Below are 18,111 nucleotides of genomic sequence, written 5' to 3' on the forward strand. Positions count from 1 at the left end.
ATCCACAGTGAGGGAGAATTGCACACTCACCAGGATGTGTAAGGCTGGAGAGACTGAAAATGCCAACTTCTGGGGAGCTCTTGGTGATGAGAACTCACCCATCACTCTGGAAATATAAAGTGGTTCCACCATTCTGGAAAAATTATTCAGTAATATTTACTAAATTTAAAGATATGCCTATCCTATGACTGGAAATTCTGCTCCTAGTTCTGACTACGGGAAATGAGTGGCGAGGTCCACAAAAGGACACACTCGAGAACATTCGTAGCAGCTTTATGCACAGTAGACCCAAACTGGACACAGCCCAAATGCTCAGAACAAGAGAAGAAATAAATACATTTTTATAGCCTTGTGATGGAAAACTATAGCGTGATCAAACATAATGAACCACGAGTGTACCAAGAATATTGATGCTTGTTTCACAAACATGTGCATGAAAGAAGCCAGACACAGAAGAGTTCCCACTGTCTGGTTCCGTTTCCACAAAGTCCAAAACAGACACAACTAACTGATAATGACAAAAATCAGAAGACTGGTGATCTCCAGATGGAAGTACAGACTTAAAAGGGACCAAGGGAAAATATGGGGAATATGAACCCTACTCAAAAGTTTCACACTCAAGGAGGCAGAGTTGATGCTCAATAAGTATTAGTTGAGTGAATAAATACCTTATTTTCACGTGCGTACAATAGATCAAGTACTAAAATTCTGAGAGCCATACATGTGTTATTTAACTCATACAAAAACTCTGGGTTTGTTCTGAACCCACCTGTGAGATCACATGGAGAGACTGACCCCGCCTGCGAGATCACATGGAGAGGCTGACCCCGCCTGCGAGATCACATGGAGAGGCTGACCCCGCCTGCCAGATCTCATGGAGAGGCTGACCCCGCCTGCGAGATCACATGGAGAGGCTGACCCCGCCTGCCAGATCTCATGGAGAGGCTGACCCCGCCTGCCAGATCTCATGGAGAGGCTGACCCCGCCTGCCAGATCTCATGGAGAGGCTGACCCCGCCTGCCAGATCTCATGGAGAGGCTGACCCCGCCTGCCAGATCTCATGGAGAGGCTGACCCCGCCTGCCAGATCTCATGGAGAGGCTGACCCCGCCTGCCAGATCTCATGGAGAGGCTGACCCCGCCTGCCAGATCTCATGGAGAGGCTGACCCCGCCTGCCAGATCTCATGGAGAGGCTGACCCCGCCTGCCAGATCTCATGGAGAGGCTGACCCCGCCTGCCAGATCTCATGGAGAGGCTGACCCCGCCTGCCAGATCTCATGGAGAGGCTGACCCCGCCTGCCAGATCTCATGGAGAGGTTGACTCCGCCTGCGAGATCTCATGGAGAGACTGGTTCCTCAAACACAAGGGTATTCTGCATTTCTGGACACAATCGCAAAGCTTTGCAAGCAGTTCCATGAAACAAGAAAGGAGCATTAGGATAAATGGCATGTGATTTAATTAAATTTGCATTGGCTTTTCTACGTTGACTTTCACTTTGCAACCAAAGAACACCGTTCTCCCCGGCATTGCAGTAGTTTAAACGTGTGGGGATGTGTGGCTCACTAAGCTAAACCCAACCTCATCACATAAAACAGTTAGTTTTGAACCAGATTGTGTATTTATTTATTTATTTTTTACCTCGCATGCATATTTTATTATTTTATTTTATTTTTATTTTACTAGTTTTGAGGGAACAGGTGGTATTTGGTTGCATGGAAAAGTTCCTTAGTGGTGATCTCTGAGATTTTGGTGCACCCATCGCTCGAGCAGCGTTCACTGTATCCAAAGTGTAACCTTTTATCCCTCGCCCCATTCCCACTCTCCCCAAGTCCCCAAAGTCCATTGTGTCATTCTTATGCCTTCGCATCCTCATAGCTTAGCTCCCTCTTATCAGTGAGAACATATGAGGTTTGGTTTTCCATTCCTGAGTTACTTCACTTAGAATAATGGCCTCCAGCTCCATCCTGGTCGCTGCAAATGCCATTATTAGGTTGAACCAGATTGTTTAACTTTGGGGTTGTGAGTCGTGAATCCTGTTTTCACAAAGACTTCCTGTATGATCTCGGGCAGTTCCCAAAAGCAGGCCTTCCTGCTTTGAGATGCTCAGTTCTCAGAGCTGGTGTGGACTGCGTGGTGCTCTTCAGTCAGAGATGCCTGGCAGGTGTCCAGCTGCAAGAACCAGGACCAATCACCTTCGAGGTGTGCACCAAATACATCCTTGGGTGAGAGAAGCCTTTCAACACAAAAGCATAGAATGAAACAGAACCTGGGGCATTCACGCTCATTTTGAGCTCCTTGAATTCAGTTGAATTAAGATCTTAATCCTGGGGCGTGGCGTATGTAGCAGAAGAGTCTGGATTCAAGTTGTGCATGGTAATGCCAGTGTGTGTGTGAGCTGCGTGTGGTGTGTGTGTGGTATGTGTGTGGTGTGTGTGTGGTGTGTGTGGTGTGTGTGTGGTATGTGTGTGGTGCGTGGTGTGTGTGGTGTGTGTGTGGTATGTGTGTGGTGCGTGGTGTGTGTGGTGTGTGTGGTGTGTGTGTGGTATGTGTGTGGTGCGTGGTGTGTGTGGTGTGTATCGTGTGTGGTGTGTGGTGTGTGTGGTATCTGTGGTGTGTGATTGGTGCGTGTGTTGTGGGTATTTGGTGTATGTATGGTGTGTGTGTGGTGTGTTTGTGTGCTGTTTGGTGTGTGTTTTGTATAGTGTGGTGTCTGTGGTGTGTGCTGTGTGTGTTGTGGTGTGTGTTGTGTGTGTTGTGTGGTGTATGGTGTGCGGTGTGTGGTGTGTGTGTGTTGTGTGTGTTGTGTGGCATGTGGTGTGTGTGGTGTGTGTGGTATGTGGTGTGTGGTGTGTGTGGTGTAGTGTGTAGTTTGTTGTGTTTGTGGTGTGTGGTGTGTGTGTGGTGTGTGTGTGGTATGGTGTGTGGTGTGTGGTGTGTTGTGTTTGTGGTGAGTGGTGTGTGTGGTGTGTGCAGTGTGTGGTGTGTGTGTAGTATGTGTGTGGTGTTTGGTGTGTGTGCTTTTTGTGTGGTATGTGGTGTGTGGTGTGTGCATGTGGTGTGTGTGGTGTGTGGTGTGTTGTGTTTGTGGTGTGTGGTGTGTTGTGTGTGTGGTGTGTGTGGTGTGTGGTGTGTGTGGTGTGTGGTGTGTGTGGTGTGTGTTTTGGGTGGTGTGTGTGGTGTGTGGTGTGTGTTTTCTGTGGTGTATGTAGTGTGTGGTGTGTGTGTAGTATGTGTGTGGTGTTTGGTGTGTGTGCTTTTTGTGTGGTATGTGGTGTGTGCATGTGGTGTGTGTGGTGTGTGGTGTGTTGTGTTTGTGGTGTGTGGTGTGTTGTGTGTGTGGTGTGTGGTTTGTGTGTGCGGTGTGTGTGGTGTGTGTGGTGTGTGTGTTGGTGTGGTGTCTGTGGTTTGGTGTGTGTGGTGTGTGTTTTGGGTGGTGTGTGTGGTGTTTGGTGTGTGTGTGGTGTGTGTTTTGTGTGGTGTGTGTAGTGTGGTGTGTGTGGTGTGTGGTGTGTGTGGTGTGTGGTGTGTGTGGTGTGTGTTTTGGGTGGTGTGTGTGGTGTGTGGTGTGTGTTTTCTGTGGTGTATGTAGTGTGTGGTGTGTGTGTGGTGTGAGTGTTGTGTGTTGTGTGCTGTGTGTGGTGTGTGGTGTGTGCTGTGTGTGGTGTGTGGTGTGTGATGTGTGTGTCTGAGAGAGAGGAAGAGCCTTGCCCAGCTCTTCAGCCTGTGATGGGAAGCTGCTGCTGTTTGTCTGCTTCCCCAGCTCTTCTTTCTCTCCTTCACTGACAGAGCCCCCTCAGGGCCCTTTCTGGTGCTGCTGGCTCCGCTCCTTTTCCTACCAGGCTGTCACTGGAACGCGCTGCTGGAGCACCTGGTGCATCCCCAGGAACCAGATGTGTGACACAGATTCCAGCAAGGGCGCTCTATTGAGTGGAAACAACGTTGTCAATAAAAATATCAGCAGGTGGCCTAGACTCAGTGTCCCTGAGAAGGACGGCACGGGTCAGCCCAGCAGGACACCTGCCCAGAGTGGCCACGGGGTTCCAGGAGAGTCCGTGGGGCAGGATGTGCGGTGAACTGAGTGGTTACATCAGACCCTGTGACCTTCACCTGCCAGCCACTCGTCCTGCCACCACCCGCAGCAAGACGTTGTTCAAATCCTGCCAGCCTCTCTCTCCCAGGACTTCAAGTCTTCTTGAGTGACAGGAGCTTTTTCACTCGCCTTGTGGGGTGGGTACCCAAGGCAGCGCCCTGGAGGGCCGGAGGGATGGTCACTGCTTCCCAGGGCCTCCCCCACGTCTGTCCTCGGGAGGCCTGATGGTTTTGCTTTTTTTTTTCTTTCTGTATTGGAGTTTTTCTTTTTTTTTCCTGTATAAGTGTTAAAAAATTGTATATTATTATATATTTATGGGGTCCAATATATAAATTGTATCTTTATATATATTATGGGGCTCAGGATGTTTTGGTACATGTATACATTGTGGAATGGTTGAGTCAAGCTAATGAGTGTGTCCATCCCCTCACACGCTTATCTTTTTTTTGTGGTGAAAACATTTAAAGCGACTCTTTTAAGAAGTCTGAAATACACAATGCATGATGTCTAGGGGAGGCCACAGAGGGGCAGGAGGAGAGGTTGGTGAAATGGCGTGACATTTAGCTGGACAGGAGGGAAAAGCTGCCGTGTCCATTGCAGGGAGCCGTGGCTTTCGTTTTAATTCTGTGAACCATCTCGTGGCTTTCCAAAACATCCTCTGTTGTTTATATTTGGTGAAGTCTCTGGGTCACTTTCTTTGTCATGAAAAACAGCAGTGAAGGAAAGGATCGTGAATCAAGGCAGTGGTGGGGGTGGGACGCGGGGTGGGACGGAGAGGCTGGGGCTGCCCGCTGTCGGAGCCCATGGGGAAGAGCGAGCTCCAGTGGACAGGCCTGAAATACCACTCCATGTGCCCTCCGTGAGCCACTGTGCTTTCCTGTGAGCTCACGACTGCCGTCAGGATGGTTCTGCACTGAAAAAAAATAATATACAGCACATCAGTCAGTGTGAAAAAGCTCTGGGGGTTCTCTTCCTCCTCACAGCTCTGGGGGTTCCCGTGGGTGGACAGAAGGAGCCCTGGAGGCCCGGCCAGGATGCGTCATCTGTGGCTACCGCGTGAATTCTCTGCTGTGCTGAGTCAAGGCAGCGATCATCCAAGTGTGGTCCCTGTACCTGCATCAGCACGTCCTGGGACTTGCCAGGACACTGACCTGCTGACCCGGGCCCCAACCAAGCTCTGCTGCTGCCTCAGGGGGACAGAGGCGGAGCCTCATCGTCTGATGATCGAGCCCTGCAGAGGACCTGCTGCACCTGCAGGTGTGAGAGCCGGCCGCTGAATTAAGGTGACTTTGGAAGGTTTCAGGGCATGGGAGGAAGGGTCCAGGGCATGGGAGGAAGGGAGATAATTTGGGGCCGAGAAGCACTTTTGCATCTCTTTCCTGCCGAGAAGTGACCAGAGAGGCCAGGCATTGTCCCCTGGAGACTTTGGAAATGAAGCCCTGAGCTGATTTAATAATTTCTGGCAAATTCTATATGGTTGCTTCATGAATTAGGGAAAACCACAGAAACTCAAGCACAAATCGTGTGTTATATCCCAGGGCCACGTGTTTAATGTGGACTGTGGAGTTTCTACGCAGCCCGTCACACCCTGCCAGCCTAAGTACGGCTCACCTTACCCCATGCCTCTGCACGCACATATTAAAGGCTACCTCACCTCTGCAGCTTGCATAGTTCGGCGATTCATAGTGTCTTAGTATTCCTAATCTATTTCTAAGTAACTTAATTTTCTCAAAAATAGTAGTAATTTAAAACGTTGTCCAGACAGATGAGTAATAACCAGAAAACTCCTTAGGGATGCTAAAACATCATTAATTAGCAATAAAACAAATTTATTAAATGTTTTATGAGCCGTCGGTCGTGGCATTTGTCATTCTGCGGGATTGCAAACATCGTTTTCCATAGATGTCATAATTCATTAAGAGAAGTGGTAAAATTTGGATATGTTTTTCAAAGAACAAGGAACTAGATTAAACATCCTCTGCTGCACAGCAGGGGCTGACTAGGGAAGACACAGGTGGTGTCTGAAACATTCTGTGTCTACAGAGTCATCTTTCATATCCTTCCTTCAGGGAGAGACTCAGAAGGGAGATATTTTAGGGCAATAGCAGAGCATAGGAACCTCCTGATAGACGACTGAGAAGAGTCAGCATCGACAGTGTGTGCAGGGTCGTAGGGTGGGCTGGGGGCTCAGTGAGTGGGGTGCAGACAAGGGCTTCTCGCCACCTGCCAAGGTTCCACTCAAATGCTGCATCTCCCTGAAGCCCCTCCCATCTTCACAGACCTTCATTGAACACTTACCGAAGGGTGGATGGTTGTATAGCTCACTGAGAAGGCGTCTGACTCCCTGACCAGACTGTGGGACTCTTCAGAATGAAACAGACTTTTCCTTCTTTATTTTCCCCGGTTTCTAACTTAGTCATGCACAGAATAAATGCTCTGTAAGACTCTACTAAACGATGATACTTCTCCAGGACGAAGGTGCCTGTGAGGAATAGGAAGGCCTGGTACCGTAGTGCCTTAGATTCTGAGATGCCACATCTCCTGCTTGTCACCCTGAAGTCTCAAAAGATAATCACCTGGTTAAACACTGTGCTTTGTACATACTTTGTTTTTAAAGAGCTTTTATTCTGATTGTTGGACATCACAGTTATTCTTCCTGAACTCAGCCCGGGTTGAGCAGTGCCCCGACACAAATCCCTGGCACATTGACCTGGAGTTTAAGGCTCTGCATACCCCACCCAGGCATCCTGCTTCCTCAGCACAGTCCCTTTGCTGGATCAGTGCTAGCCGGGTCTGTCTCTCCAGCACTTAGAAGCCACCCTCCTGCTGTGTCTTCACTCATTCTGTTACCTTCTCCCGGTCCCCACTGTGTTTGCTGCTTTGCTTTTTATTTCTCAAGGCTCAGTTCAAAAGCCACCATTTCCACCAAGACGTGGTGACCTCAACTGGATTGGAGACAATGCCTCTCCCCAGCTCCTCTGGAATGTGGTTCTGTGCTCTGAGCCTGGTATCAGTGCCGATACTGTCCACATGTGCTGCTGGCTGGTCACCCACTGGATGTGTCTGCCCCCTGGGGGACGGAACCAGGCCCTGGAATGGGATCCTGAGTAGGAGCACAATCTGGATATTCGTGCAGGAGTGAACAGACACTCTCAGGGCGGATGCTGCCAGGACAAAGAAACACAGGCAACAACAACAACAAAACTGGAGGTGACAGCTGTGATGGTGTTGAGAGTGGCTCCTCATGCTTCTGTGCACCTTTAGTTTTCCAGAATGTTCCATGGGGGGTGTGAGCCATGATGGTGTTGAGAGTGGCTCCTCATGCTTCCATGTGCCTTTAGCTTTCTGGAATGTTCCATTGGGGGTGTGAGCCATGATGGTGTTGAGAGTGGCTCCTCACGCTTCCAGGCAACTTTAGCTTTCTGGAGTGTTCCACAGGGGTGCAGACTGTGTCTTCAAATGTGAACACAGGTGTGCAGGGGCCTCTTTTTGATGCATGAGGAATAAGGAGACACGGGGTGCTGAGGTGTCCTCTCAGGCCCAGCAGTTAGGTATCCTAACACCGTGGACCAGCTTTAACCACACATGTGTATTCCTCACAGTGCTGGAGGCTGGAGGTCCAAGCTCAAGACGTGGGCAGGTCGGCTTTTCTGGGGCCTCTCTCCTTGGCTTTTTGTGGTGTCCGTGTGGGCGCCCCTCTGTGCACATGAATATAGGGTGTCTCTGTGCATCCTAATCTCCTCTTCTTCTAAGGATGCCCCTGATATGGATTCGGCACCCTCATGAACTTGTTTTAACTTAATCTCTGTAAAAACCCTGTCTCCAATTTTTCAATGAGCTAAAAATGGAAATACCATTTCACTCAGGAATCCCATGACTCAAGGGAAAAGAAATACTTCTATCAAAAAGACACATGCACTCACATGTTTATCACAGCGCCATTCACAACAGCAAAGACATGGAATCAACCTAGGTGACCATTGACAGTGGACTGGATAAAGAAAATGTGGTACATAGACACCATGGAATACTATGCAGCCATAAAAAAGAATGAGTTCATATTCTTTGCAGCCACATGGATGCAGCTGCAGGCCATTATTCTAAGAGAGTTAAGGCAGTAATAGAAAACCAAATATAGCATATCCTCGTGCACCAGAGGGTACACAATCGCTGGGTACACACAGACACAAAGGTGGGAGCAGCAGACACTGGGGACCACTTGAGAGGAGAGGGAGGGAGGCAGCAATGGCTGAAAAACTGCCTGCTGGGTGCTGTGCTTAGTGCCTGGGTGATGGGACCCATAGAAGCTGAAACCTCAGTGTGATGCAGTATACCAATGTAACAAACCTGCACCTGCACCCCCTGCATCTAAAATTAAAAAGAGAGAATGAATAAAGACCCCGTCTCCAAACTCAGTCACACTGAGGGACGGGGGTTCAGGACTTGAGTATGAAAATTACAGGGACATAGTTCAGCCCTTCACAGCTCCTGACACCCAGGCTGGGGTTGCTGCTCTTCCCTGCACTGTGAGACCCACAGCTGTGTCTTCCCTCAGGGATGTTTCCCAGCTCGCCAGCAAGACTTTACTGAGCACCTACTGCCTGCCAGGAACTGGCCTCCACACTGAAAACACCAGGGAGGTCCCTGCCTGAGTTGACAGAAGAGCGGATCCCAACAGTCAGAGGCTGCCACATTCTCCCTGCTGTGCAGTTTGTAGGCTGATGTGTTTATCCTAAGACAACAGGAGACAGCAAAGGGACTGGGCTTCACCCAGGGGCCTGGACCACCTTGTGCTTTGTGCATACTTGTTGAAGGAAGGGGCCTCCTTCTCCATCTCTCTCTATTTCTGTCTCCTCTCTCTCTTTCTCTCTCTCACACACACAGACACACACGCGCACACTTTTCAAGCTCTGTGTGGTCTTGCCCAGTTGTAATTTGTTTAATTGGCTCAGACCAGCGACGTGTCAGAGATCCAGGACCGCACAGGGCAGTGCAGACGTCACCAGTGATGGCTGAGGCTCCTGAGCGCCCCTCCTGTGCCTGGACTCCTGGGGATATTCCCGTTGGTGTTGGTCCCGCTGAGCCGCCTCTGCCTCCCTGTGCCATGGCCATCCACGTTACCTCCATTGCATCTCAGGAAACGGAGGTTCATGCAGGTTTAGTGACATGTCTAGGTTTCCAAACTGGAAAGTGCCTGCTGGAGTGGGGACCTGGGAAACCTCCTGTTCCCATCACTGTACGACCACGGGCTGGTCAGCAGGCAGCCTCCCTGCACAGGAGGCTGGGTGTGCCTGATCCCATGCAGGGGGCGATACCCACACCTGTGGGATTGATTGAGACCCATGGCTGTGATGACTGTGGGCATGTGTGTTACTTCCCAAAAGATTTCCCCATTTGTTATATTTCCTCAAAGGCAAAACAACTTGAGATTTTACTGAGGAAAATCCATCTTGCTAAGGACTGAAGCCTGCTAGAAGTGGAATAGGGTGGTGGCATTTTTCTGCTGTGAAGGGCTTGGCAGGGCGTGGCTGTTTATGCACCTGTGTTTCCAGACAGCGTTCATTTCTGTCCGCTGGGATGTTGGGCCTCCAGGCTGTGTTTGTAGCTACGCGTTGACATCCTTGCAGCTGCCTGATGGATAGAGACTATTCGGCATGAACATGAAAAGACATTTGTTCTGGGGAAAATTCTCCCACAGCACTTCCACTCCCCCACCCCCCTCCCCCAGAAATTCCTTCCCTGCCCCTCTTCTTCCTGATTATTGGATTCATTTTCCTAGGAGGTAAAATCGTGAAAAGAACTCAACATTTTCAAATCACGGTAAAGAAATCAACCAAGAGGGGAGAGGACAAGATGCTTGGGCTAAATAAAACGTGGCCTTTCCAGCGCCTCTGAGTTTGACTTCCGGGTCAGAACTCTGCTCGTGCACCAATGAAAGTTTAACAATTTGGAATCCACCAAAGACAATTTTCTTACAGCAAATGTAGTTTTATTTTGAAAGGATCCATGTACACTCGTGCTGCCGTTTGCTGGTGTTTTTGGTCTTGCTCCATCGAGCTTCTGAAACCTGCGGTGCCGTTGGCCAAGCCGCTGGAAATGCACGCACGTTGCAGAGATGTCGTGAAGGAAAATGCTCACAGGTGATCTTGAATGTGGGTGTGGCTCTGTGGTGCTGAGTCTGACTTCCACAACCGCTCTATTGATTCCGTCCTTTGTGTTGTCAAACTTCTTAGTGTTTGCCAATCACATGTACTCTTGAGCGTGTTTACGCTTGTGAAACACTGTATTGCTAGCATCATCCATCATCCAACCAGGCCTTTTGTAGCCAATCCTGGAGAAATTGCCTCCAATTTTCTTGTCCCTACTCAGCCCTCTTATTTCATTCCAGTTGGTGCATAAAGCTTCCTATTTGTCCAAAATTTTATTTTTTACAGACCATAATGACTTGAGAATTAACATTTGCTCACCCAAGTACAGCCATTGTTATTTCATCACTGGGGATGCAATTTCAGCCCCCAGGTTTCTCCTCAGAGAGCTGAATAATCGTGTCCATGGTTTGCTTTTAATAAACCCAGTCCCTGAGCTCATCACACTCTTGGTTTGAGGGACGGACGCTTGTGGGCATAACACATGGCAGGTATGTAATTAGCCAAGTTGTATTTTTATTTTTTGCTGTGGAAATAATAACCAACAAGGAAAAAATTATCTTATTATAACCTTAGAACCAATTTTTGAGATTTCATTTTATGTTTTCTAATGTATCATGCCATGTAATCATGGTATTTTAAATTTTCAAGTGTTATTCCTCTGGTTCACAATACTTTTTAAACACTTATCCCTGATAGCATTCTAATAACTCCTCAGAATTGTCTCTTTTTGCTATGATATACCCTAGTTGTATTTCATTGAAAAGAAATACTTTGAAATCCAAGTACTTTACCAGCGAAAGGTCCTGATCTATTTATTTCTTCTCCTGACTCTAGTTACAATGAAATTGTAGAGAGGTAGGGAAATTGTTCTTAAGTAACATGAAATAAACGACCTTTTAACACCAGTACCAGCAGCAGTAATAGTTTATTCTTCAGGGGTCTCAGAGATGCTATGTCTTCTTAATGCCTTATATTGAATAGGTGATCTAGTACATTAGTGAAGCAGAACATTAGCAGAGGAATTCCTTCTGGAAATCTCTGGAGAGATGAGAGATAAAAACAGGTTTGAAGGTGGGTCGGGGTCGGGGCTCCAGCTTTTCCAGGTGTTTAGCCTGACCATGACCAAGGGCACAGGTCTCAGGTCTCCAACGTCTCACAGGTAGTGCAATTTCCTATCCTTGCTGTGAATTAAGTATTCCAAACTCCATGCCGATAACCAAAATATCAAATTCTAACTGATACAATATTTGTGAAATAGGTTTATTCTCTGCAAATGCGAAGAGAGAAAGAAGAGATACAAAGAGTCTGCTCATGAATACCAGAGCCATTCCTGAGTACTCTGCACAAGACAGTGACATGTGTGGCTCCTCTGGCCCTGCCACAACTTCCGCGGCTCCACCCACAAATGATATTTGGAGGCCTGCCCCAGGCCAAGCCCCATGTGAGACAGAGATCCAAGGGCGACTGGGTCACGATTGCCCTTGCTTAAAGGGTTTTGTAGTTGAGTGTCTAAGTTAACTTAGGAAGAGTGACATTTGGAGATGTTACACAGAAACAGTGATTGAGAGAGTGGGTTGTGACTCCCGTTGGCAAAATTCGACATCTTTTGCTTGCCTCTTATGAATTGGGCAACTTTCAAGTTCATTAACCTTTCTTAGCCTCACTCTCCTCATCTGTAGAATAAATGTAATAGGAATACACTCCTAAGGTGGTTGTGAAGCCCACAGGTACACTCACACATGAGCTCAGTACAGTAGAATCAGCACATGGCACTGCTCTTGTTTTTGCATAAAGAATGAATTAGCAGGAATCATTATCGTAACAGTCAATCAGATTGAGAATACTATATAAAAAGACTCAGGAAATTTATGATAGAAATAAGAAAGTAAGAAGTAAGCTAAAAATGTAGAATTATAACTTATATTTGATAAAACCAACTACTATTTTCTTTTTATATATTCCATCCATTATGTATTGCACACAAACATACACACACACACACACACACACAATTGCAATCTGGGGGATACATCCATGTTAACTGTTCACTTAAACTTTTATAACTGGTTTCCTCCAATTCATGATGTGTAATGTAGACATAATTGTCCTTAGAATTTATCTGAGTGTTTACAAAAAAATCTCCAAACTGACAAGGTTGCATAATGAAGCAAATAAAGTAATAACTCAAAAGCATTCAATAATAAACTCATCACTCCCAACTCAGGCCTCTCCTAAATGTTCTTTCTCATTTAACATTACCTTTGCCCCACTTACTGATCCAATTTGAATAAACCATAAATAATGGGGAAGGGAAATCCCAAGTCTTCATGAGTTGGAGAGATTCGTAAAGCCTAGGAAAGTTACACTAGGGGACTGTTAAAATTAAAGGCAAATGCAGACAGGTAAGAAAAAGTTAGTTGGATAGTTAACTGAAAAAAGAGCAAAATCAGAGCAAAGTAACTAAGGGTGACAACACCCCAAGACCTTCAAAACACAGTTATTTGAGTCATGGATTATTTAGAAATTGTTGTGAAATTTACAAGGACATTTTTGGATAATTTACTATTAACAATTACTAGTTAAATTCCATCGTGGTCAGAGATCATACTGGGTAGTACAAAACTTATTGAGACCTATTTTTAAGTTTATTGAGACATATTTTATGGCCCAGCATATGGGATATCTTGGCCAATATTTCACGTGTACTTGAAAAGAATGTGTGTTCCATATTTGTTGAGTAATATCTTCTATAATGTGAATTAGGTAAAGTTTATTTGTACTGCTGTTCAAATTCTTCATATTCTTACTATTTCTTTCCTATTTGCTTTACTATTAAGATCTTAAATTATTCTTGTGAAACTGTCTAATTCTTCCTTTAATTCAATAATTATTTTGCTTCATGCATTTTGAAGCTCTATATCTTCCTAATAAATTGATCATTTTATTATTTTGAAGTTCTGCTTCTTATTCCTGATCATCTTTATTGTCTTGGAGCAGCACTGCTTAACATCCTGCTTGTCTGATATTACTGGGTATGCCATATCTTTTCCTACCATTTATCTTTTGTTGGCTTGTGATTTTAAAAAGTCTGAGAATCTCTGTCTTTTATTGGAGTGTTTATTATATTTATATTTAACTGCGGATGTGGTTGAGTTTGAGTCTACCATCGTATTATTTATGTTTTATGTGTCCTAGCTATTTTTAATATGATTTTTTTTTCTGCCATCTTTTAGTTAATTGTATGTTCTAGGTATACAGTTTGATTTCCCCATTAGATTTTTTGGATCTACCTGATTGCATTTAATTATTTTTAGCAGTCACCCTACAGATTGCAAAGTGGATCTTTAGTTGATCACGTTCTAATTAAAGCTAGTATTGGAATACTTTGTGTAATGTGTAATAACCTCAAAATTTTTAATTCCATTTACTCACTGTCCTGCATATGACTATATTTATAGTTTACTTCTGTATAAGCAGTAGAGACACAGCAAACCAGGATTAAAATCTAAGACTCAGCATTAGTCAGGAATGAATGTCGAGGTGCTTCACTCCAAACTACATGCTCTCTAACACTCTCCTACAGTTTCTCCAAATTATTTCATGGGTTGCCTTGTAGATATCTTAGTTGTGTTTCATACCTCTTGAGGTAAATTTTTAAGAAGCCGTTGTGAGTTGAATTAATCTCATCTGCATAACAAGGAATGTCTTTCTATGGCTTAGATTTGAATAATCATCTCTTGTCTGCCTCACCCCAAAACATCTTAAACTCTATCAGGGAAATAATTCCAGCTATTGTATTCACAGTTGTATCTCTCACAACTCAAGTGGAGCCTGAGGAATAACAAGAGCTCATTAAATACCTGTTGCATGAATGAGTGAATAAATGAAGGGAGGACTTTTATGAAAACACTTCTTTACATCTGGAAATGTTACCACCATGTTTTCTGGCAACTGATGTTGCTGCAAATGTGAAGCTGAGGAGACCCTCCAGGATGCCCAACCCAGGGGGAAACCCTGATGACTGGGGATTGGAAAAGAAGCAGAAAACATGTAAGAAACATTAGTTATTTATTCTTATCATTAATTATCAGATTAGATTAACCATAAAACTAACAATGCTGAAACTTGAGGGCCTTCCCCAAAACTGCTGGGCCTCCAGCAGCATGATGCATATGTTTTTGTGAAATTTTCAAAAGACTTTTAACTGCTATCAGCAAAAATGATTGCCTCTCTCAGTCCAACTTTCCAGCAGTCAAATTTCCGACAGTGGCAAATGATGTCAGAATTTCTACAGCATCTTTTGATTCTGTCTAAGGGGAAGTAGAGCCAGGGGTGCATTTGGTTCAGAGTTAGTGGAGTACGTGTATACGGTCATAGTCACTTCTGTGTTCTGATAGTGTAATGGCTTTGAAAACTACTCCAATAACCCACTCTACTGACTTACCCAGCATCATGGTGTTGCAGGAAGTCAGGGACCCCGAATGGAGGGACCAGCTGGAGCCACAGCAGAGGAACATAAATTGTGAAGATTTCATTTTAATATGTACATTTATCAGTTCCCAAATAATACTTTCATAATTTCTTATGCATGTCTTTAATCTCTTAATCCTGTTATCTTCATAAGCTGAGGATGTACATCACCTCAGGACCACTGTGATAATTGTGTTAACTGTGCAAATTGATTGTAAAACGTGTGTTTGAAAAATATGAAATCAGTGCACCTTGAAAAAGAACAGAATAACAGCGATTTTTAGGGAACAAGTGAAGACAACCATAAGGTCTCACTGCCTGCGGGGTCAGGCAAAAAGAGCCATATTTTTCTTCTTGCAGAGAGCCTATAAATGGACGTGCAAGTAGGGAAGATATTGCTAAATTCTTTTCCTAGCAAGGAACATTAATATTAACACCCTGGAAAAGGAATGCATTCCTGGAGGGAGGTCTATAAACAGCTGCCCTGGGAGTGTCTGTCTTATGTGGTTGAGATAAGGGCTGAGATATGCCCTGGTCTCCTGCAGAACCCTCAGGCTTACTAGGGTGGGGAAAAACTCCACCCTAGTAAATTTGTGGTCAGACAGGTTCTCTGCTCTCAAATCCTATTTTTTGTTGTTAAAGATGTTTATCAAGACAATACATGCACCGCTGAATAGAGACCCTTATTGGTGGTTCTGCTTTTGCCCTTTGCCTTGTGATCTATGTTGGACCCTTATCAGTAGTTCTGCTTTTGCCCTTTGTTCTGTTCCCTCAGAAGCATGTGATCTTTGTTAGACCCTTATTAGTAGTTCTGCTTTCTGCCCTTTGATGCATGTGATCTTTGTACCTACTCCCTGTTCTTACACCCTCTCCCCTTTTGAAACCCTTAATAAAAACTTACTGGTTTGAGGCTCAGGTGGGCATTATGGTCCTACTGATATGTGATGTCACTCCCTGTGGCCCAGTTGTAAAATTCCTCCCTTTGTTCTGTCTCTCTTTATTTCTCAGCTGGCCGACACTTACGGAAAATAGAAAAAACCTACATTGAAATATTGGGGGGTTCCCCCAATATCATGGTACAAAGTTGCATGGCCTTATGGCCATTAATGAAGAAATGAGAAAACAATATGTAGCCAAAAATGACGTTAAAGTATTATAAAGGTGTGCTGTGCACTTTAACAACTTTTTAAAAATGCTATTTTCTTGAATTTTGTGATACCTGTGGTAACTATCATATTTAAAATATTTAATTTATCATAAATTATTTTATTGCTCTAAATAAATATTCTCAACTCTTTATAATTTTATGCATACAGTTTTCATAGAGTTCTCCAAGTTGTACAACATTTAAGCCCACAAAACCCGGGATTTCACTCCTATTAAAAATTATACAAATTGAGGTGGCTGGCAAGATGGCTGAATAAGAAAAGCTCCAGTCTGCAGCTCCCAGTAACATCAATGCAGAAGGTGGGTGATTTCTGCATTTCCAACTGAGGTACCCAGCTCATCTCATTGGGGCTAGACAGTGAGTATAGCCCACAGAGGGTGAGCTGAAGAAGGGTGGGTCATCGCTTCACCTGGGAAATGCAAGGAGTCAGGGAACTCCCTCCCCTAGCCAAGGGAAGCTGTGAGGGACTGTGCTGTGAGGAATGGTGTATTCCAGTCCAGATACTATGCTTTTCCCATGGTCTTCACAATGTGCAGACCAGGAGACTCCCTTGTGTGTCTACACCACCAGGGTCCTGGGTTTCAAGCACAAAACTGGGTGGCCATTTGGGGAGACACTGAGCTAACTGCAGGAAGCTAGCTGCAGGAGTTTTTTTTCATACTCCAGTGACTCCTGAAAAGCCAGCGAGACAGAACCACTCACTCCCCTGGAATGGGGGCTGAAGCCAGGGAATCAAGTGTTCTAGCTCAGCAGATCCCACCCCCACAGAGCCCAGCAAGCTAAGATCCACTGGCTTGAAATTCTCCCTGCCAACATAGCTGTATGAAGTCGACCTGGGACTCTTGAGCTTGGTGGGGGAGGGGCGTCTGCCATTACTGAGGCTTGAGTAGGCAGTTTTCCTCTAATGGTGTAAACAACACTGCTAAGAAGTTTGAAGTGGGCAGAGCCCACTGCAGCTCAGGAAAACCACTGTAGCCAGAGTGCCTCTTTATATTCCTCCTCTCTGGACAGGGCATCTCTGAAAGAAAGACAGCAGCCCCAGTTAGGGGCTTATAGATAAAACTCCCATCTCCCTGGCACAGAGCACCTGGGGGAAGCAGGGGCTGTAGGCACAGCTTTAGCAGACTTAACCGTTCCTGCCTGCTGGCTCTGAAGACAGCAGCGGATCTCCCAGCACAGTGCTCGAGCTCTGCTAAGGGACAGGCTGCCTCCTTAAGTGAGTCCCTGACCCCTTTGCCTCCTGACCGGGAGACACCACCCAGCAGGGCTCAACAGACACCTCATACAGGAGAGTTCCAGCTGGCATTTGGTGGCTGTCCCTCTGGGACAAAGCTTCCAGAGGAAGGAACAGGAAGCAATCTTTGCTCCTCTGCAGCCTCTACTGGTGATACCCAGGCAAAAAGCAGAGTCTGGGGTGGACCTCCATCAAACTCCAGCAGACCTGCAGTAGAGGGGCCTGACTGTGAGAAGGAAAACTAGCAAACAGAAAAGAATTGCATCAACATCAACAAAGAGCATGTCCACACAAAAACCCCATCTGAAGGTAACCTACACTGAAGAACAAAGGTAGATAAATACACAAAGATGAGGAAAAGCCAGCACAAAAAGGCTGAAAATTCGAAAACCAGGACACCTCTTCTCCTCCAAAGGATCACACCTTCTTGCCAGCAAAGGAACAAAACTGGACAGAGAATGAGTTTGATGAATTGACATAAGTAGGCTTCAGAAGGTGGGTAATAACAAACTCCTCTGAGCTAAAGGAGCATGATCTAACCCAATGAAAGGAAGCCAAGAACCTTGAAAAAAGAGGAATTGCTAACCAGAATAACCAGTTTAGAGAAGAACATAAATGACCTGATGGAGCTGCAAAACACAGCACAAGAACTTCATGAAGCATACACAAGTATCAATAGCTGAATTGATCTAGCAAAAGAAAAGATATCAGAGATTGAAGATCAACTTAACAAAATAAAGCATGAAGACAAGATTAGAGAAAAAAGAATAAAAAAGAATGAACAAAGCCTCCAAGAAATATGGGACTTTGTGAAAAGACCAAACCTATGTTTGATTGGTGTACCAGAGATGAGGAGAATGGAACCAAGTTGGAAAACACTCTTCAGGATATTATCCAGGAGAACTTCCCCAACCTAGCAAAACAGGCCAACATTCAAGTTCAGGAAATACAGAGAACACCACAAAGATACTCCTCGAAAAGAGCAACCCCAACACACAT

The sequence above is a fragment of the Chlorocebus sabaeus genome, chromosome 13, assembly GCF_047675955.1.
Source record: "Chlorocebus sabaeus isolate Y175 chromosome 13, mChlSab1.0.hap1, whole genome shotgun sequence".
Classification (NCBI taxonomy): domain Eukaryota; kingdom Metazoa; phylum Chordata; class Mammalia; order Primates; family Cercopithecidae; genus Chlorocebus; species Chlorocebus sabaeus.